This window comes from Lissotriton vulgaris, chromosome 8 (genome assembly GCF_964263255.1).
Source record: "Lissotriton vulgaris chromosome 8, aLisVul1.2, whole genome shotgun sequence".
NCBI classification, from domain to species: Eukaryota; Metazoa; Chordata; class Amphibia; order Caudata; family Salamandridae; genus Lissotriton; species Lissotriton vulgaris.
In genome coordinates this window covers 621095806-621118538 of record NC_141696.1, presented here as the reverse complement: position 1 = coordinate 621118538, position 22733 = coordinate 621095806, and the positions used below count along the sequence as shown (strand labels likewise).

Below are 22733 nucleotides of genomic sequence, written 5' to 3'. Positions count from 1 at the left end.
TTTAATCCCAACGATTTTAATCACCGGAAGTGGTAGATAAATTCAAGTCTATCTTCACCTCTGCCGTGGTTAGGTACGTGGCCATGCATACCATTCTTCTATATGAATATAACATTATCAATCTTTGTAGTACCCAATCGTAAATATTACTGGTAAAAATGTTATAACGTCGTAGTACATTGTATATTGTTTTTTTACTGGTAAAATGTTATAACTCCGTAGAACATTGTGTATATTTTTTTGGCGGTGGTCTAGTTGGATACCTTTAATGTCATACTTGAATGCAAAAAAAAAGAAATTATGTCTGTTAACTGAAATGACAATGTCAATATGTATAAGATTTTAATTGTATGTTTCTCACTATTTAGAAAACTTTCATGAAGAAGGTGTTAATCACATACTGAACCGCTGCATCGACACCTGTTTTCCCACATTGATGTATTTTTAATTAAGTATTTTTATGGTTGTTAATGATATTTGTATATAACATGTACTCAATAAATCTTTAATGTATACATAAATAATTTTTTTATTATTAATTTCTAAATGTATTGTTGACTTGATGACATTGTAGCAACATCTGTTCCCCATTTAATGTAGGTCCTCTTGACCACCAGCATTGTCTAATAGACTGTCTTATAGTGTGACACAACGTAACTGGTGTTAGGGACTTATTTGTTTCTTCTATTAGGGTAGCTAAGACACTCTCAAGAAGAAGAAGTGTGCTGCCAGAATACCATCACTATTGAAGTCTGAAGATATTGGTGTTTTAGGCAAACAGTCAGCGTTTCCTGCAGTGGGCATCTTTTGAATTACCCTAGTCTGCTCACCCATTTCTACTCCTCTGTACTACTGTGGTGTCTTGTGTGCATCTAACTGATAACTCTAGCTACTGAGTGTGCAAGTTTCATGCTTCATCTTCATCACTTAGTTTTGTTTTAATGTAGAATTTTGTGGGTTTGCTAAGTCAGAATTCCATTGACAACAGATAGTGGCAGATTAGGATGGCCATCTACCTTCAGGTCACATTATGGACACTGTCTACAGTTCTGTATTTCTGTGTGATAGCCTAATAATACATTGTGGGAATAGTAGTAGTCTTGGTTTGCTCCCATTGTACTAGTTGAACAAACAAACCTGAAAACAATGGATTACAGATGAAAAGATCAGGGCTTGAGACAGCCTGCAATAATCTAGATTGAGGTGGTCACCCTGTCGCAGATCGTGGCTGCACCAGCTATTCTTCTGAAAGTGCTTACCAATGTCAGGTTTACTTAGATATAATCTCCGGTTCCTTCCCGTTGTGGAAATATTTTAGTGATGCGGATAGGATTGTAAATTGAATATGAGTGAAAAAGGAAACAAAATGTAAAAATGGAGATGTAGCTAAAGCCACAGAACGTTTTGTAAATGGAGGACTAGTGCTTAATTTAAGTTGGTGGTTTGCACTGCTCGGCACCGGCACTTAATTGGTTTCTAGTGCTCAGCACCAGAAATTAAATGTCATCACCACGCTTATGACACTCTGCTACATGGTGGTGCTCTTAATCCAATTTAGAGATGAGCAGAGAAACGGTTGTTTATGTATGCAATATACATTAAAAAATACTAATACCTGCCTCTCCAGCCACTCTTTTAGCTTTGGTGACCTGGAATAATCTGAACAGTCGCACTTGCAAGGGAAAGAGATAGTTAAAAGTTGTTTCAGCACCATCATTGGCAGCGATAACGTGGCAATGGGTGGTGCAAGCTGCAGTGACCTCCTGGTCAAGGCCCTGGCACATATTTGACAATTTAAGCACTGTCAGTGTAGCCATTAACGCCATTGTAGTAAATCAAGTTGTGGGTTGCAGATGTTGCCCAGGTGTAGTTGAGCCATGTCAGGGAATTATGAAGAGTTTCTTCAAAATTAAAGTAAGCCAAATGTTTTTTGAGGAGAGGAGTCTAAGTGAGGAATGGGACTGGATTATGGTGACTTTGATCCCGGGTTTGGATTGCTTCTCTGGTTGCAAAGTTATGTACTAACTGTTGTACTTTGTTTTTCATCTTTAGACAGGGCTCTATTGACTGATGCATCTGGTTTGAGCAACTTGTGTTTCTATATTTTTTAGTTCATCTAGGGAACTATGGTTGTGTGAATACGATCAGATAGTGATGATGAGAATGTTAATGATTGCTGGGATCATGCGCCCTACCTCCAGAGCATTGATTTTCAGTTTCGCTTGGTGCAAGAGTTGCCCACCTACCAATTGAAATGTGGCCCTAGTCTCCTGAAAGGAGATAAAAGTCACCCTGGGGGTAGAGGTCCCCGGCCAACAGGCATCCACCCTCGCTCCAATGGTCTATGGACATGTCCTCACCAAGGGTGTAAAAAGAAGGTAGATCCCATAACTGTAGTTGTCTGTCGAAGGGTGCCCCATAGAGCACCCTGGTGACCATCTACTGTATTAGATATAGGACTGGGGATCTGGCCAAGGCCCCTGACACGTCAATAGTTGCACCCCATAATAATCTCTTCTCCCAATCCTCTGAGTCTGTAAGCCCTTTTTCCGCATATTGCTAATCGACTGGTAATAGTAATGCTGTATATCTGGTAAGGCTAGTCCCCCTCTTCCATATCCCTCTTGAGGACTGTCAAGACTACTCTACTGTGGTGACCGGCCCACACAAGGGAGGTCAGTAAGCTGTCCAACTATTGGAATATCCCTGGCCTATTAGGTCACATAGAGTTCTTCACGGTGTGTAGACATTGGGGGGAGGAAAACCATCTTAGCAATGACCACCCTGCCCATGACTAAAAGGGGGAACGTGTTCCAAAACTGCATGGGCCTCTGAAGCCCCTGCAGTACCATTCAAATATTATGATGAGTCTGCCCCTCGTCAGTGTGGGCCACTCAGACCCCAGATACAGAAAACTGTTTCCTATCTGAAGTCTAGCTCATGTAGATGTCCCTGTATCACTCTCATTGTCGCCCGAGTGGAAATAAAAGGGTTTTTATGTGTTTGACCTGCAGCCCAGAGACCTCTGTGGAAGCTGTCAGGTGTTGCACCAAGGTCAGAACTGCTATCCTAGGGGAAAAGAGGTACACCAGTGTCAGTGTGTCATCCGCATATAGGGAAATTACATGGGCCGAGTCCATGACTCTTATACCACAAGTGTTCATTTACTGCTGTAACATAATAGCCAGGAGCTTCAGAGACAAAGCAAACAATAGGGGCCAAAGAAGGCAGCCCTATCTGGTGCTCCTGCCTGCAACCCATGTGCTAGGCAGCATACCACCCACACATACTTGAACCATTGGTGCTGTGTACAGTATCTGCATCCTTTGTTGAAATGTGGTCACGGACCCTATAGTCTCCAATTTCGCCAGCAAATATAACCAGTCAACTGTGTCATTTGCTTTCTCTAGTTCAATTTTATTTTTATTTATTTTATTTATTTTGTGTCATTTATAGAGTGCGCAGCTACCCCAACGGGGTGTCCCGGCGCTATGTGATTGCGGCTCTCAGGAGGGAATCAGAGATGGCGATTAGCGGCGGAACAGGAGGGTTTTCAGAGCGTGGCGAAATTCTAGTTCAGTCTTGCTCATGCGTAGTTTAAGAGGCAACCTGTTCCATCGCTGAGCCGCACCTAATTCAAAGGTTCTTCCACCAGAACGGGATACTATAGCCATTTCCTGGTCCTCGTCAGCAATTGCATTGAACACATGTGTCTACATATGTTAAGGGCTGTGCTGCAACCCAGGATGAAGATGCACTGATCATTATGCACCAATTTTTGGTTCACACCCTGCAGTCCGGTCGCTAAGAGCTTACAGAGTACCATGACATTGGAGTTGATCATGGTAAGCAGCCTTATCAACTCCTCCACCATTAACTCTGCCTTTAGCTCATATACACTCTCAACCACAAGTTTAGGAAGTGTCATACAGTAAAGGAACTCATTTGTATCCTCCCTGTCCCTCGCTACCCTAGATCTGTACACCTGTTGAAGGTGTATCTGGAACATCGCCAAACTGTCCTGAAGGGCTGTGACCAGTTGTCCTCCCTGGTCCCAAAGATGCAACACAGGTGGCATTTCTTGCTCCTTTCTCATTATCCACACTAGAACTTACCCTGATTTGTCCCCTGCCCTGTGTAGGCTCTGTCTATATTCCATTAATGTTTATTTGTTTACCCTATCCCAGAGTACATGTAGTTCTGTTTGTGTCGCAACTACCTCCTACCTGGCATCCAGTGTGTCGGTCTCACCATGCTGATGCTCGGCCAGTCACTCCTCACAACGCACCACTTCCATCTCCAACTGCTTCCGTATCCTGTGTACCGCCACCCGACACACACCTCTCATGGCTCCCTTTATTGCCTCCCACTCGGTCGCCCTGCTGGCTATAGTACCCCAATTATGTTCCATATATGTTGGCCGTGTTTCTATTAATGATTCCCAGCATGGGGCGTCTGTGAGGATGTCCCAGTACCGACGTTCTTGCCTCCCTCCCCTTTCAGTTTTTTACCACAGACACTGGCATAAGGCCGGAGCATGGTCTGACAAGTATCCCCCCAGGTGTGTCACCTCCCTCAGTGCATTAGTTGTGACCCCCAACACCAGTATATGATCCAGTTGACTATAGGTGTGATGTGTCAAGGAGTGGCAATGGTATTCCTTGTTTTGTGGGTGAAGCTTCTCCAACTATTGAAGAGGCCAAGATTATCCATGACCTCTGAGAGAGACCCATTCATCAATGGTTTTGTGCCCTACTGGGGTGCTTGTCGATCATTCTCCCCATCTATTGTGGAGTCAAAACTGTCCTGAAGCACATATTGGACCTGCGGGAAGACATTCCGATCATCATTATTGGGTGCATAAGTGTTCAGGAAAGTGATGCTTTCCGATATAGTGTGCTCTGTACCACGTTATACATCCCCTCCACATCCGACTCCGAGCAAGTGTGGTAAATGGCACTCCAGTTGCTACCCATATAAGTACTCCCCTACCGTAAGAGTAGAGTAGTTAGAGGAGACTATATCTGCCTTCTCCATTTTTTGCCAGTTTGGGATGTCATCTGGCACAAGGTGCGTCACTTGCAGGCATGCAATATGGACTGTGGTACATTTTAAGAACAAGTGGCCCCTATAGTGTTTGGTAAAGGTACCTAACCCCCTGACATTCCAGGGAAGATTGTTACTGGTTTCCATATCACACAAAAAAGCCACAGGTCCGAGATACTCAGAGAGGTCAGAGATGCAGCCTAGTCCACTTAACCAAGTGTAAAGGGGAATCCCTTTTAGGGACGGTTCCCCTCACACACCAAAGGTGTCATGCTTCATCATAGGGGTGCATCCTCGTGTGAGAGACCTAGTTTCTACGCAAGCTTCAACCCCCTCGCTGTGAGGCAGAAGTTCAGAGATGTCTTAATGATGGTCAGGTGGGTGAACTAAAACCCTATGTGAACTTTGTGTCTTTGTGTGGTAAAAAAGGTGCAGTACTGGTGTGTGCATGATTAAAACTGGCTACGGGGTTAGCTATGCAGCAACTTTATTCAGCTACCCAGTGTCAGGATTAAAGCAAAATCGAATAGCTGGTAACGCAGGTGCCATCATTAGAGGCATCTATGTTAGTGTGAGACCACCATGTTTCGGCCTGGGGACCTGTTCGAGTGACGCAGCCTTCTTCAGGGTCGGTTGTTCAGCTACTGCGAATTAAAATAAGTGTGTTGTAAAAAGCACATGTGAAAATAAATGTGCGGTAGTGATAATGTGTTATACTGAACTAGTGGAACAGCTGTTCAGTATGTTCACTGCGCAACCACTGTTGGTTACAAAGTTCCCCACATCTGTCCTGTGCCTCCATGGACCACATGCCGCAAACTCACGGTTTGGCGCATGTACCAATTGGCTAGTTTGCCAGGACAGATGTGGAGAACTTTGTAACCATCCTGTATTCTCAAGTGAACCGTCTCACCCACACATAACTCTAGCTCCTCAATGGAACAATGGAGGATGTCCCTACCCCATAACGCTGTGCAACAGTTGATAATTCGCAGCTGCTTAACCATGGTGAGCTCTCCCATATAAAACTCTACAAATAAATACATACCAACAACCCCCCACCCTAGGCAAACAATCAAATAACTAACTCCCAAGTTCGCCCACCCACGCACATCTAAGAGGACCAGCAGCATAATCACCACCGACAATGAACAATAAAAAAAACAGAGCCTACCACTAATGTGGGAGCAGTCTCACCATTCAGAATAACAATTGTATACATCAACAACTAAAGGACAAATATTATCCCCTTCTCAGTCAATAGGTCAAATGTTTACACACAACGCCAACAACGGGGGACCACAAGTGTTTACACCTCAGTTCAATCTAGTAAAGTTTAGTGTCCTGTGCAAACGCTTCCGGCACTTTGCGACGTTCAGTGCCACTGGAGACCAGAGAACAGGAAATTCTTCAAAAGGACGGTGCACCAATTTTGCAAGATTGAGTCCATCATCTTCCTTTATTTTTCCAGAATATTGCATAAGATTGTTTTTTTTAAATCAGCCAAAGTGTTTCGTTCCTGGATGCCTAGGAACTTCATCATGGCTTAAATAGTTATATAGCGTGTTCACAATATTTATAGAGCATTGATTATGGTACCATCCTATGGTAATAGTCATATCAAGGGGGTCATGTTAATCCCATCCACAGATGATGTAAGGGGCTCAAATCATGCCCCTGCTTGAGACAGTAAACCAGCCAGCTCCTGCTTAATTCCTCAGGCCGCAGAGAGAGAACCAAAAGAAGCTGGTGTGCCTGCCTCCGTGAAACAGGTTCGCCCACCCTGCCAAAGCTGTCGGCCCCGCAGGGCAGGAAAGTAGCCACTGTATGTTGCTGGAGCACACGCACAGTGCCTGCCTCAAATGTTGACCACCTTTCTCACCATTCCCCTCTTGCCCCTAGCCCCCCTCAATGGAGGCAGGCACTGGGCAGTCCAAATCCTTGCTGCGCCTGAGTCAATGGAAGTCTACAGTTCCCCCTCGGAATGGTCAGCACTGGTCACAGAGGCAGTAGTGATCAATTAGCTTCTCTGTATTCCCACCTCACTCTTGAAGTACGTGTGTCACTGGGTCCTCTATGGCAGCAACAGCCATGTGCAGTGTGAGGCAGCCCTGTCTGCAGTCCACCCCTCCCGGAGCCCACTATGTCATGTCCCTTACCCCACATCTCTAACCACTGCCCCACATCCTCAGGACAGTCAAAGAAATGTGATTGTCCACCTGAGATCAGCTGCACCCGAGCTGGGTACATGAGAATATATTTCAGGCCAATGCCTCGCAAGTGTCTTTTGACTTCCAAAAAGAACTTTCTGTCACCCTGCACAAGCTGCGTGTAATCTGGGTAAATAGATATAGTTCAGAACTCAGGCTAGAATAGCCCGGGGGTGGTCCAGGTGGTGGAGGGGGAGGGGGTTTAAGCACATCTTGCACCCATTGCTCTATAAAATGCTCTGTCTCCCCCTCTGAATGCTCTAGAAAGCCAAGGAACATGACATTATTGCATTGAGTATGTGTAGAGAACAAGGGTAGCCCAGTAGTAAGACCAGGGGTAATATATGTAGTTGAAGAGACAGCGGTCTGGGGGAGGTCAATAAGGTCCTCAGGTAGCCAGGACTACTTTTATTTAAGGTATAACCTTTGTCTAGGTTAGAAGTGGAAATGGAGTCCGAGCAGGACTGAAGAAACAATGTATGAAGGGACACAAGGTTGTACGAATGACATCACATTTATTAACATCATAAACGGAGTATCATCCACTTTTTGAGGAACTAGTCCCGCTGCTCACACAAAAAGGTGAAAGTGCGTGAAGTGACAAGTGCTGGTGATTTAAAATTTACATCGCATTGACAACACTGTACAAAACTTGGAAAATATTAAGTTAAGTTAAAGGAGTTTCGGTTATGAAAGTTGACGGCATTTTGATCTCCTTAGTTAGAGACCATCATCAGGACGAAAAACGTGTGAGCTGGTAGAATCCGGCAGCGTGACGACTTATACCGGGATCGACGGTGGGTCGTTAATTGTGTGGGTGGGTCCCTGGGGAGAATATGGGACACCTTGGGGAGCGGTCCATACATCGAGCGGTAGTCTTACTGAAGACTGGGTCAGGGGTGTCCTTGTATCAAGCCCGCTGACTCACTGGCGACGGCTGACTCCAGCACGATTAGCTGCTTGCTGCTTAGACCGGAGTTGCCCTGGATCTACTCCCTGCAATTTTCCAACAATTGGCCCCCACGGGCCCGTTGGTCCCTTCTGCTTGATTCAAGGACACCCCTGACCCAGCCTTCAGTACAACTACCGCTGGATGTGTGGACTGCTCCCCAACGTGTCCCATATTCTCCGCAAGGACAAACCCACACAATGAACGACTCACCGGCAATCCCCATATAAGTTATTATTGCATTGAGAGCAGCTCTGCCCGATTCTCCAATATCTTTGTTATGGCGACTACACCGCCGTTTATTTCTAAGTCAAGCCACTTCCATCTTTATGGTATCAATGGTCTCCGCTGCTGCCTGCACCATTTCTATAACTTTGAACAAGTCTATCCAAAGAAGGGTAACCTCGATAGATACAGTTTAAATTTTTGCTCTCCACTGCCATCCCTCGGACGGCCGCCATCAGCTCTGCCCTGGAGGGTTCCCTTATGTCCGCCAAAGGGCTAGGGTCTCGACATGGGCTCCGACATGTCTGTCTGGGAGTGCGTAACTAGGCTGTCATATAGTGGTAGATAGTGTTGCCTTGCTGGGGACCATGGGCTTTGCTTTTCCCCATAAGGCTAATCGTGGATAATGAGATGCAAAGTCCATTGTGTACCGTTCTGCAGGAGAGACCGACTGTCCACAAGTGCCAACCAGTGTCTTTAGAACAATGCAGGTGGATTGCACGGGGGAAGGCAGATCGTCGGGCCCCCGCAAGCAATGTGTGATGTTCTTCCAGCAGGCATTGTGCCGGCATACACGAGGGGAGTAATGCTTGTTTGCTGTGCACGCTTCTATTAAAATTGTGTGACTGCCAGTTGTGAGGAGCTGCTCCGGCCTGTCATGGAAGAGACCGCTCCAACCAGCAAGCTCAGGCAGGAGGAGGAAGTAAGCACAGATCATACCTACCAGAGTTTGCGCTGCTGGTCCATGCCCCTCAAACAAATGCTTACTTAACTTATAAGTCACACATTTTTTAAGTTATAGGAATTGCGAGTATTAGTCTGAATCAAGTTAGAATTCCCTGTGTAGTTTGCATAGGTTTTGGGGAGCATTCTAATTACACATGTTTTATGTTCAGAACATCCTTTTGAATCGAGGGTAGGCAACCTCCTATACGTAGCTCAACTTTATTCTAGAGAGTAGCTTGCAAGTTTAAAAAATCATTTTGCCCAACAAGTTTGTGGCTGTTAGAGCATATTTTTAGCAGGGGACTTTAATTGCCATCTTTGTGAAAAACTAAGACCTATAAATAGGGATTGGTCACGGTGCACGGAGGAAAAGGGGCCCACTTTGCCCATACCATCGAAGGCAAGGAGATGGAGAGTTTCACAAAGAGGCATAACCTATTGCCCATAATGGATCTTATAAAGATAGATAACAAGACGGAACCCAACCCAACGTACAAAGGAAGAGGTTGTCACTCTTACATAGACTTCATCATGGTGTCCCCAACACTCAGAAAATTGATCACAAACTTTGATATCATCTTCAGCCCCTTTAGTGATCACAATCCACTGACGCTGGATTTTAAATGTATGAATCTCAGAATAGCAGGGGATGTACCTGAGGCCATAGAACAGGTGACATCACAAGGGAGAAGGTTGAAATGGGCCAAGATAAATGGAGACAAGTTTTATCTTGACCTTGTGACGAAGGGTCAAAAACAATTGCAAATATGCCTGGACGAAAACATGGGTGGTCCAATCGTGGTTAGGGCTTTCGAGGAAATTGCCAAACTTGTAGATACCTTGCTGAAATCCTCACCCCGAACAGGATCCAAACAGTCCCTGACCCCACGTTGGTTTGACCACGACTGTACCAAGGCACTGAAAGATCTAAAAAAAAGCCTTACTGACCAACCGAAGGATAAAGCCAAGATAACAGGGTGCAGATCCAATTATAAAAAAGCCCTGAAAATGCACAAGAAATCCCTGCAAAACCGAGCATGGGAGGACCTAAGGGAAGCAGCAGAGCGGGGTGACATGTCGGCTTTCTGGAAAATCATAAATGACCCATGTTTTAAAGATCCAAGAGGGCCGGACATAGTGAATACCATTCTCCCTGAACAATGGCGCAACCACTATTGTGGTCTCTATAACCATACGGGGACCGCACTACAAGAAAAAGGGGCAAAACCAGCAACACCCGTAGGTTTAAAGTTCTCGTTAGGAGAAACAAAATCAGCTATTCAAGGGCTGTCAAAAAATAAAGCACCCGGCCCCGACGGCATTCCCCCCGATCTTTATTTGAGTAACATTGACTTATGGGCACCCGTTCTCCCCAGGGTTTTGAACGAGGCAGTAGTGGCAGGACTGCCTCACTCTTGGTCCTCCGCAACCATTGTCCCAATCTATAAGAAGGGCAGCCGGGACGACCCCCAATGTTATCGTCCTATTTCCCTGATAGATGTTACGGCCAAAGTTCTAGGACGTGTAATTTTAAACCGTCTACAAGTCTGGGCAGAGGACAACCATATTTTAACTGACCTACAGTACGGATTCAGAGAAGGGAGATCCACAACAGACCAATGTTTAAACCTATATCTCCTTACAGCCAAATACACTATTGCAGCTAAGGGGACTATCCATATGGGGTTTATGGATCTCTCAGCGGCCTTTGACCGCGTTAACAGACAGAAATTATGGGCCCTGATGATCTCTTTGGGGGTGGATTACGAGCTAGTAGATACCCAGAAGGCATTACACTGGGAGACCACAGCTATAGTTCGCTACAATAAAGAAGGGATGAAGACTGAACCATTTCCCTGCACAAGTGGTGTGCGGCAGGGCTGTATCTTAGCGCCCTCTTTGTATATAAACAACCTGGATAAAGAACTTACGAAGCTGGGAGTGGATTGCCCTAAGATTGGCCAGCGTCCTGTACCCGTCCTCCTGTATGCGGACGATGCGGTGCTGCTAGCCCGCACCCCACTCGGGCTACAAAAGCTAATTGATGGGTTTGTAAATTTCATGAACTCGTTGGACCTCTCAGCAAATTTGGATAAGTCTTTTGTTATGACCACAGGCTTGAACCCAAAAAATACTTTCTTGTACAGCATAGGTAGACATAAGCTGGGAAGAGTTAAGTCATTCTCCTACCTAGGCGTTCTCTTCGATGAGAAATTGGAATTCAAGAATCTGGCGGAAAAACACGCATCCAAATTGGTGGCCTCAACGGGTGCTATAATGGCATTTGGAAGGAGGCTAGGTAGGTGGTCCCCGGAACAGATATTAAATCTATACAGAGCAGTATCCTGTGCTAAGGTGTCATATGGAGCAGAAGTGTGGGGCTGCAAAACTAACCATGTACAGCAGATACAAGCTGAGGAAAATACATTTTTCAAAAAACTATTAAAGGTTCCTCAGTGCACCCCCGCACATACAACCCACTTGGAACTGGGCGAGCCCTATATTGAGGACAAAATCATGATCCGACCCATCATGGCCTTGATCAAGATATGGACAAACCCAGAGGCTTGCCTTAGTAGACAGATTATTTTGGATTGCCTGAGCGGGATAAAGGGGATCAGATTCCATGGCTTAAATATGTAAAGGACACCTTGGAATGTATCAGCTGTAAAGATCTGTTCTCTGACCCAGAGCTGATGATCACACAGAATAAAGTACTGGCCAAAAACTCATTCAGTGCATGGGCATCAACAAGGAGGGCCCTCGCTGAAAACAAAAAACCCTCGGTGGTGACACATGGCTCAGTGGTATCTACAAATTTTAAAATGGAACCATACCTAGCGGTAATGCACAATGCGCAGGAAAGATTCTATATGACCATGTTCCGTTTGAATCTACTTCACCATCTATTGGCAGTTCCTGCAGGTTTCACAATCACGATAGAGTTGAAGGGTACCTGCGGCTGCGACACTAGGTCTCCGCAGGATACCCTTCACTTTGTTTTATTATGCCCTTTCTACTCAAAGCCAAGAAAGAAGTTTTTAGTTAGGATTCTGAAAAATCAAAAACTGAAGCATGCCAAAGCAGCCCTCCTTTTTTTGCAAAAAGCCCCAGACCCATATACCCTGTTATGTGTCATAAGTTTTATCAAAGTTGCCATAAGACTGAGGAACACCAGGGAAATAACTGTACATTCTGATCCGAATCCAGTCTGAGACCCCCAATGAATGATGTACTGTCCTTATATATGAACTTTTTATCTGAAAATGTTCTTAAAATATTCTTTTTAATTGTTTTTAAACACTGTATGTATGTATTTTTCATGCTCTTTAATGGTATCTTTTTAAGTACCGAATAAAGATAATTTGAATTTGAATTTGAATCGAGGGTAGGCAACCTCCTATACGTAGCTCAACTTTATTCTAGAGAGTAGCTTGCAAGTTTAAAAAATCATTTTGCCCAACAGGTTTGTGGCTGTTAGAGCATATTTTTAAAATTTTCATTCTGCTTCTTAAGATTGGATTATTTTTGCTTCACCTGTCAGTTGATGTTTGTAAATTATCCGTGCCAACCTGCAAGCAGCAGTATCATAGTACAGCCTTGTCTGGGGTGTCAAGCAAAGAGCAGAAACGAGATATCATCAATTGTGATGGATGTCCACGGCACGATCAAGTTTGACTTTTGGCCCGTGTAACCCTCCTGAAGAGGTTGCTGTGTATAATTTAGACATGGCTGTCCTTGGTGTTTCACCATACCACACATAGCCTTTAATATGACAGTAGATATGTCATAGTACAGAGTGAGACACCTTGATTGATATCATTCTGAACACCTAATTAAAGCACGGAGTCACTACTGTTTGATCGTTTTTATTCAGCCCCATAGGGAAAGCTATAGTTTGTTCAATTTCATAAAGTTTCTTTGCATTTGTTCTATCAAGACCATGAGATTGTTTTTCATCTAGACATGCATATCACTTATAACAAATGTACATTGGTAAGTCATTTTAGTTGGCACCCACCTGAACAGTTGGCCTCAAAGAAAATATGCTGTTGTGTGTCACCATCTGCATGACTTCTCTCTAGGTCTATATAAGGCCAAACCAGAGGCATTAGGCGACGCTAGTGGCAACAAAATGTCATTCGCATAGAAAATTAACGTGAGGCTACCGGCTGAGGTTTTGTTGGCCTTCATTTTTTCAGAGTGTGGTATTTAAGTCTTTAAATTTTTACAACTTTCGCCTTTTCCTGGTATTTGGCCAGAAGAACTCTCTTTGAATGTCTGTCCAAATAATACACCGCAGAGGAGCATAATTGAGCGAGAAACTAAATTGCCATCATTTCTAGAGGCTTCCACATTTCAGCCCATGGGACTGAGAAATTAGAGCATGGAGTACAGCCTCGATAGCGAGGAGTTGCCTGTGACAGTATGGTGCTAGGAGGAAGTTGCCTCTTTCCCGATCCTCGAGAATGTCTATTTGTTGATGTGGCTCACTCTTTGAATTGTAAAACAATGACGCCTAGTTCTTAATACTGTTTGGAACCCATGGCAACAACAGTCCAGTCATGTATGGTGACCAGTGAGCGGGACCCTCAAGAGATAACCTCAGCTAGTGAACTAGTGCGGACTGGGACAGGCAGTAGTGACTATCAGAACCTATAACTGGTCTCATGGCAATACAACAGCCCACCCCACACCGGTTCAAAAGTCTTTTTTGTACAGTGGCAGATACTGAAAGCAGCACCTTTCACCTTCGGTGAAATTGTTCTTTTTATGAAGAATGGGACAAGTCTTCTTTCAGCTTCTATACGGCCAGAGAAGTGATGCTTCTTGTCCAGGAACTGGTCCATAGATGGAAGACCATGCAAGCCAGTAGCACATCCTGAATGCTCTCATTTGACTGGTGAGTGCAGCAGCCATCCCTTTCCCATCAGAACAAACTGTTCATTAGGGCCAGATTTGTGAACATTTCATGCAACACAGCACAGAATTTGACTTAAGTAGGAGAGAGAGCAGAACCATGCCATATTTTCTAAGATATGACACTGTTTTCCGCTCTCATCCATGATGGTGCTCTTTAGGCTGCCACGCACCAACATGCACACCCTTGTACCATAGTGTAAGGGTGTTTATGTGCTGTAAGGAATAGTTTTGTAGCGGAAGGTTCCCCTTCCATTACAAAAGCTATCCTTTAAAACTTTTCAATGCTGTGTGTGTGTTGTACAATGCAGCATGCATGCAAAGTTGGAAAAAACCCAATGCGAAATGAAAACATTACTCCTCATTATGCCTCAAAATGGTATAAACTTGTAGAAAATCCCCATCCACGAATATTCGTAGATCGGGATTTGCATCAAAACACATTGGGGTTGCATGGGAACGGCCATATACCACCCATGGAACAGCCCCTTGACGCAAGGTAACACAAAGTAATGCACAACACAGCATTACTTTTGGGGTCTCTCTAATGCAAGTTCCAGCGTAACACTTTACATCAGGTCTGCAATGCAAAAGTTACTCAAACCAGGCACAAACATTTAGTAAATCTAGGCCCTGGTGTGATCTTACTGCAGCCAAGTCTGCCCATCCATCGGCATCCTTAGACTTTCTCTCTTCTCCCCTTACAAGGTACAGCACATTAGCTGTAGATGGCTGATGTAGAATGTCCTCTCAAATGTAGTGTAATATCTGCTTGTGACACCAGCATCGAGTATAAGGAAGCAATGTCACAATATGATCACTCCCAAACATTTGTATTTCTGACCTGTGATATTAGCCAAACGCACTGCTTTCATTCACACACCACAACCAGTTGCCATTGTAAGGTCAAGCACATCCATACTGCACCACTACTTGCACAAACATACTGCAATACTTGATCCTATGCCTGATAAATATGCATTAATGGCAATCGTTTGAAACACATTACCATGCATGTGGCTGCAAGCCACACTGCATATCAAATGAGTAGTCAGACTATAATGACACGGGGAGCTGTCATCCATTATCTCCATAACATAAGTGCCTTGACTGGCAAGATAGAATCAGATGCTCAGCAATAGGAGTTTCCTGATCAATTGGTTGTTCACGGTGTGTGATGGAGATATGCAAAGAGTGACAGGCACTGAAGGATATTGTCGCTTTTGCAATCTGTTAGATTTAAAATTCCCTTTCCTATGATGCTTCTGCCGTGGTGCTTTAGATTAGCGGTGTGTGGCTAAATTACATGTATTGATGCTTGCATTCAGTAACCCGTCCAGTATTCCTCACAGTATGCCGGCCATTAGCCAGTGTGGCTCCATTTTGTATTTCGCAATTCCTATAAGACTGGCAGTGTCATGCTCATGCTAGGCCTTAGAATTCAGAATCGCTTGCCTCAGCAGAACATTGCATCTCGTTACATTTTCCGTTCATGTTCAAGGCTGCAACTCGACTTGCTAACAGTATGATTATTTTGCTCTGCATTCCATTGTATACACATATTCCTGCTCCCACGTTAGGAGACGATGAGACTGAGCACAGTAACCATGGGCTGCTGATAGTGTGCCCATCTGGCATGTGTTAGCTCATCTTTCTGTGCCTTTTTTGTTTGTGTCCAGCTCAGAGTGGTACTTTTCCACCAGAGGGATGGCCGAAGTCTCCTGAAGGGTTTATCTTGTATTATCGAAGGTTTGGGAGTCAGTCCCTCTCCAGCCATCCCAGGGTGGAGGCTATGACGGGCTCCTCGGCAAAGTAATATTAATAAATGCTTGTATGTATTCTCTACTGTCTGACCGACTCTTCATTTGGGAAGGCATAGCAGGTGGTCATAAGTACCCGTGTGGTCCTAGAGGGCCACATCCTTCAAATCTATGCTTTAGGAAGAACTTGCTGATTGGTTTTCTGAACTTACTTACTAGCAAACCAGAATGCAGAAATTGGTGTGTGCTTTGTCACAGGCCAGAAAGCACAAAGCATGCCAATAGCTGCAGCAGGAAGATATTTCTCACTGATGGAAACACTCTCGTACTCAATGCAAGACTTTAAATGGCAGTGTGGTGGAGGCACCACATCTGCCACTCTAGCCTGAATATCAAACTTTGTGAAACCTGCAGGATTGTTTTACAAAGAGGGGGGGACCAAGGAGCTATAAAAGTCCAGTGTCCATGCTCCTAATATAAATCTATTTATCAACAGGAGGACAAAGTTCCTAGATCAGGGTGCAAAAGTCACCCATAGATCAAGGTGCAAACAGTCACCAACAAGGGTGCAAAAGTCACCCATGTGTCAAGGTGCAAAAAGTCACCAACAAGGGTGCAAAAGTCGCCCATGTATCGGGGTGCTAACAGTCACCCATATTTTAGAACAAAGAACAATTAAGACAGAAGGTAGACTAAAGTAATTCTAGGTTTAAAAATGTCCTAATGTGAGAGGGAAAATAATTCTACATCCTCTGCTGCCCTCACACACCCCGGGGGGTGTCATGCTTCATCATCGGGCATTTGATCCTCGTAGGGCCGGCGCTGCAATTCCCTACGGGTCCCCAGAAGGGTCACTTTATCAGAGATCTTTTTTGAGGATTGCCGGATGTTGCATGCGGGTGTGTGGGGATTGGGTAAAAGGAGGGTAAATCAATTTATGTGCACGTGATAGTGTAAAAAATGACTGACCCTAAAAGGGCCCATTCGGCCTAGGTGTCAAAAGTCAAGGCCAACATGTTTCGCGCCTCTGTTGCCCGTAGGTCATTGGCGCTTCTTCAGGACCACAATAATAAAGTTACATTTCCAAAGGGTAATTCATTTTTGGAATCTGTATACCAATGCCCCTGCCTCATTAGACATAGTAACCCAACCCATGGAAGGCTGTGATCTCCGTACTAATTGTAGTAAAAAACACTGTGAACATGGTGCTGGAAGGCTTGCTCTATAAAGTGTGGTCTCAAAACCATGTCTTTTGGTGGTCCAGAGGTGGAGAAGATATTCTGAAGGCAAAGCCAGCTGGGGTTTCACCACTGAAGACACATTGTGGCTCCCACATAACATTGATGTGGAGAAACTGACAGGTTGGTGGACAGTGCATCCACACATTTTAATGTTCTATTACTGCAAACCTCTATTTGACCCCTAATTTCTTTTACCTTTGACTTCAGCATTGTCATTTCGATTTATTGTTGTAGCAGAAACATGATCCGGGAAATCAGCAGATCTATTTGAGGCTGAGGGTGTTCTTAGAACATAAAATTAAGGTAGACAATCATTTATTTTTTCAATGATATGACTACAGAAGGCCCTGCTTTTATATTCAACACAGAGCTCTGGACTATACCATTTCCTGCTGAAAGGCAATATTTATCTCCCTGTGTAATCATACCTGGCATGTCAATAACAGTAGATGTTTCAGCACCCAGGCTAATGTGCTGCATAGTTAAATGCATATAAGTTCCCAAAGGCGAGACCGATTGCATTGCAAATGCTTGTTTGTATTTGTAATCTCCTTTATTTTGTCTCAAGATCACAGCCAACTCGTTTCATTCAAAAGAATTAAACTTCATCAGGGCTGCAAGTAACACATAAGTATTACATAAATAGCATGTATAAACACAAAACGTACACCATTTAACACAACAACCAAATATATTAACTTTACAATTAAGACAAATACATTTAAAACAATTATGACAATTAAGCTGGTCCACTGGTTAAAGTGTTACTCAGGATATGTGAATATGGGGGCCCCATGGGAAAAAGGAGCCCCATTTTGCAAGATATTGCAACAATCAAAACATGATTCCGTTATATATGCTTGAATAAACCAGAGAGGAGTATATAAATGATAAAACAACAAGGTTCCAAATTCCAAGTTTCAATATTTTTTCACACAAGAACAAGAGACTTACTGAAAAAAAACCTTAAAACGAATATATGAGAGCTGGACCTAACTCTATAGTAAATCATACAAGAGAGATTTCATTTCATATACCAGACATCACTGCCCAATGTGACATGTCGGACAATTCTCAGTACATATCATGTATGTCATTTAACATAAAAAGAAAGACTACTCAATTAGATTCCCTTAATTCAAATTCCCAAATTCTTATTGCAAACTGAAATGGTCTATACATACATATATTAAAATAAAGTAAGACAAAGTTCTGTACATTCGGCTTAAATAGCAAGTATAGCATTCACAGAAGAAGAGAGGGGGGTGATTCTCAGCTTTCAACTTTCCAGATGCATCACCATCCGAAATCATTCCTGTGTCCAAGATAAGCATATATAATAATGTATCCTGATTGCATAATCCCATTTCCACCCATTTTACTCACAAGCATACCTTTTCTCTATATGTAAGGTCAATCAATGCTTTCACAAGAAGTCCCCTACAGATGATTGCCAATTCATTATCCCGTGGCACAGATGTTATTGACTATGTCCATGTCTGCGCACATTCTTTCAAAATGTTAATATACATCATTCAAAATGTTAATATACATCATTCACATCCAACCCGATAAGAGGACATTATATTTATGTGTAATTGCAAGTGAGTCCCCAGTACGGTTCCAACATGGTAAAGCATTGCCATAAGGAGCGTTCAAGCCCCAGTCATATAATACAATTCTAGACAAACTACTCATGTCTTACAATCACAACAAATCAAACCCCCCAACACAAACGTCTGTTATACATACATATGCGTAATAATGACTATGTGTGATTTTGAATAACCCAGGAACACTGCACTATGACTTGGGAACCCCACCTAGGGGTTTCCACATGATACCAGCCTTTACAAGTACATCCCATTATCACCGCAAAATGCGAACATTTCAATAGAAAATAAAAATATCCCAGTATGTCTTGAAAACCCATCTTGGGCCTTACACAAGATCTCAAAACTTCACATGAACGACACTTGTGTTCCCAGAAGAGCCAAACCATCAACTGTAAATCAGACCTACGACCTCGTATTTACCTTTCAAGATTAGCCCACTTGTGCGTATGTTTAAGAACACTTGTGATTCACACTTGTCACACCCAAACTTAGCTGTGCCGTGTCTCTCCTTTGTGAATCTGGTAGTCCCTCACGCGACGATCCGCAAATGCTCATTCCATAATACTGAGCCCTTATTTAAGTCCAAGGTTACTCATTTTAGAATACGGTCACCTGTGCGGTTACGCCCAATCCTTGTATTGTTTAGAGTTGACCATCATTTCAGATATCAACGAGTAAATCTCGCATCATAGCTGCCGTATTGGTGGTAAAAATCATATCCCATTAACCCTTTCTGTAAAGGCATTGTGCAGAGCATTGTGACAGACATTTAAATTACTTTTCCCCACTGTGGATGTCTTAGTTTTCCCCGCTATTGTATGTCCAGAACGTCAAGCCGTTTCAAAGGAGTAGGGCAGAGTTGATAAAGAGTTGGTCCACATCACAGCCAACTTGTCTAGAACTTGCAGTTACCACCAGAATTGTAAATTAGCCACACATCGGCATCACCTGATATCCACCATGTTGGAACAGGAATTACGTCTCCGTTACAGCGCACCATACCAAAAATGAAAGAAACATTGCAGAAGTCACATTTGAATAACTACCACCTACCATAAGTTCCTGGTGATTCATATTAAAGTTTATTGGAACCATCAATTTTCATCATCATGGTAAACAACATTGTGGCAGACATATTTACATGATTTCTTGTCTTATACAAGCTTTCTTTCTTATCTGTAGATCTCTGGTGCAAACTACTGAGCAAATCGCTGATTTTCAAGATCCTGATCTAGGCTTGCTGTCTCTCAACCAATCTGAGTTGACCCCTATGTTCAGACCACTGTGAGAATTACGCAAGAACAATGACAAAAATATTGTGTTATAAAAATAGCAAAGGAATACTATCCACAACAAAAATATTGTGATGCTACATATGTAAATACAGATTTACTATTTTCTTGATTTCACGTCTTTGTACCTTAATAGAGAGATAGAGAGAGAGAGAGAGAGAGAGAGAGAGAGAGAGAGAGAGAGAGAGAGAGAGAGTGTAGAGTGAGTTAAGTATAGTACATTTATAACCAGTATAAGCACCTGCTGGGACCAGGAAGAGGACAGGAGGAATGACGTGGGAGGCGGCTGGTGACTTCGGGTAAGTTCTGTTTTTTTTTATTACTACTAACATTTCCATCCGCACACTACCCTTTGTTTGTGGCACCCACCACTGCTGAGGCCTCCTACTACTTCTGCTCTTCAGCCATTCTGTTGTTTAAAAGATATATAGGCTCTTTCTTCCTGCTTCTCTGCAGTTTACTGGTGGTGGTGGCTTAGCCCTCCTACCACTCTAGTTTGTGCCAATGTGGGAAAGTCTTCTCTCCAACAAATCCCGGGTGTGCTTGCTTATATTCTAGTACTGAATCTTCCATAGAGTCAATCAATTGTCCATCTATCCCACAACTCTGTCCAGTGCACCAGCTGCTGGGGAGTTCCCATAAGGCAGGCATTCTGTGATGCCTTGTTCTCCTACCTCTCATGTAGCTTGCATGTGAAGGAATGTGTTTGTCAAACGAATCTGTAATGTTTCTTGTGGAGGTTTCTGACATCCATCGTTTTTACGGAGTGTGTGCTTCTATCCCCCAACTCAGCTATAGTGGACCAATGTCCTCAGTACAGCAATCTGTGGAGATAGCCCTTCTCCTGCCACTCTTCTGTAAATCACCTGCAGGTCTGTGTTTGCCATTCCACACCCCATAATTCAACACCAAACCACATACTTCAACACAGCAACACAACACACCACATACATACATCCATATCACAGAATTCCATCCACATCATACCACTAGATTGCACAGCAAATCACATACCACTCCACGACTCAAAATATAATTCCACATAGTTACACTCCATAACACACAATCCCACTCCACATAATTCCAGTACATTCATTACTACATAATTACTATCCACATAATCCCACTACACACCGTGCCACATAATTGCACCACTCAAACGTGCTCATGCCACAGAATTGCACAGCTAAAAATTCCAATCCAACCCACATAATTCCACTCCACTCCATAACACATCGGTAAAAGATGTTGTAATTTACAATGTCAATTGCTCTAACTCTCGCAAAAGAGAAACCTATTGGCTTTGCTAATGCTTGTTTTTATTGTCAATATGCTTGTTGGTATAGCACACTCTTTCCTGGAATTATCTTTGCGGTCTATGAAAGTGATTGATATGAGGTCAGGTAAATTAGTGAAAACAGAATGTGATGCAAAATACTAGTGCAAAATGCGTTTGAATTACATACTGCAAACAGAAAACACAACTTTATGGATTTCTCCAATTCCTCACTTCTGTAATAAAGCGGCCCCCCGCCGCACCATTCACGACAACAGCCGCACCATTCATGACAACAAGACAGACAAAAGCGAATGCAGGCAAAGTCAGCATACAGCATAACAATTTAACAGATATCAATCCACGAAAGCTGCAGATTTCCTGAAATATATCCAGACTTCTTGCTCAGTCTTTATGTGACATTTAAAAAGCTCAATACCAATGTATGCTTTGTCCAAGGTTGTGTCTAGGTTACTAAGTAGTTTCAATTTCCAAGAAATTATGACATGAATGATGATAGGAAATGCATTGCTAAATACTATACACCTATCCATTCAATTGCCCATTTACAGACAGGGGATTTTGTTTCTCAATCTGTCCTGTTGCATTTGTTCCCGGTGTGGGCATGTAACTGCACCCCCAGGCAAGTGTTTCATGACTGAACACACATGTGCTGGCGCCATTTCTGAAAAGGTATTTATCAACTATCATTTAAGCTTACGAAATTAACATAATAGAGCCTTGCCCAAATATTTACACAAGATTTCCATGATTAACAGTCAGTCATTTGTGTTTGTTTTTTAATACCTTATACCTGAAACTTGGCAGGTAGTTAAAAGTTTGAAAGCACAATATGCACAGCACCGGGAAATCACTCAGCAATGTTCTATTAACATTGCCCACAGGTATGGTTAAAAAAAATATTGTTGAAAATAGAGTCATTATTCTGGCTTGCAATAGTTAAGAGATAACAGATTATGAGAGTACTTGGAAAGTACTTGGAGTTGTCCGCTGAAATAGAATTCTAGTCACCTGCAATACAAACACAATTATTGTCAAACATATCAGTGGCAAGAAGTAACCCCCCACCCCCTTTACCACGATACAATGTTATCGAGATGCCAAAAATGCTTGCTGGTGCAGTTCTGTGAATTTACAAGCATTTTAAGTACTTATTATACTTTGCACCAGAGAACAAGTATAGATATTAACTCCTTTGCAAAATGACTTTGTGGCAACATTTGATCTGATATCACTAATTGACTGAGCATATGTATGAAGCATTATTCCAACAGAATGAACAACTGGTTGAAAGTTTATCTCACATTTATTCTCTCTGGCAGTGCTTTAATGACCATAGCGGCTCAATGTTAAGAGATCCAGTTGTTAAGAGATCCAGTTGTTAAGTTAAGATTAAGTTGTTAAGAGATCCAATGTTAAGAGATCCAGTTAAGTTAAGTTGTTAAGAGATC

The 22733-nt window shown here is 43.1% G+C and overlaps 1 protein-coding gene across 18 annotated transcripts in view; it reads right to left on the bottom strand.

Moving 5' to 3' along the window:
- ABI3BP (ABI family member 3 binding protein) overlaps positions 1-22733 on the bottom strand; it is a 1784442-nt gene that overhangs the window by 1197710 nt on the left and 563999 nt on the right. The gene's annotated exons all lie outside the window — the stretch shown is intronic.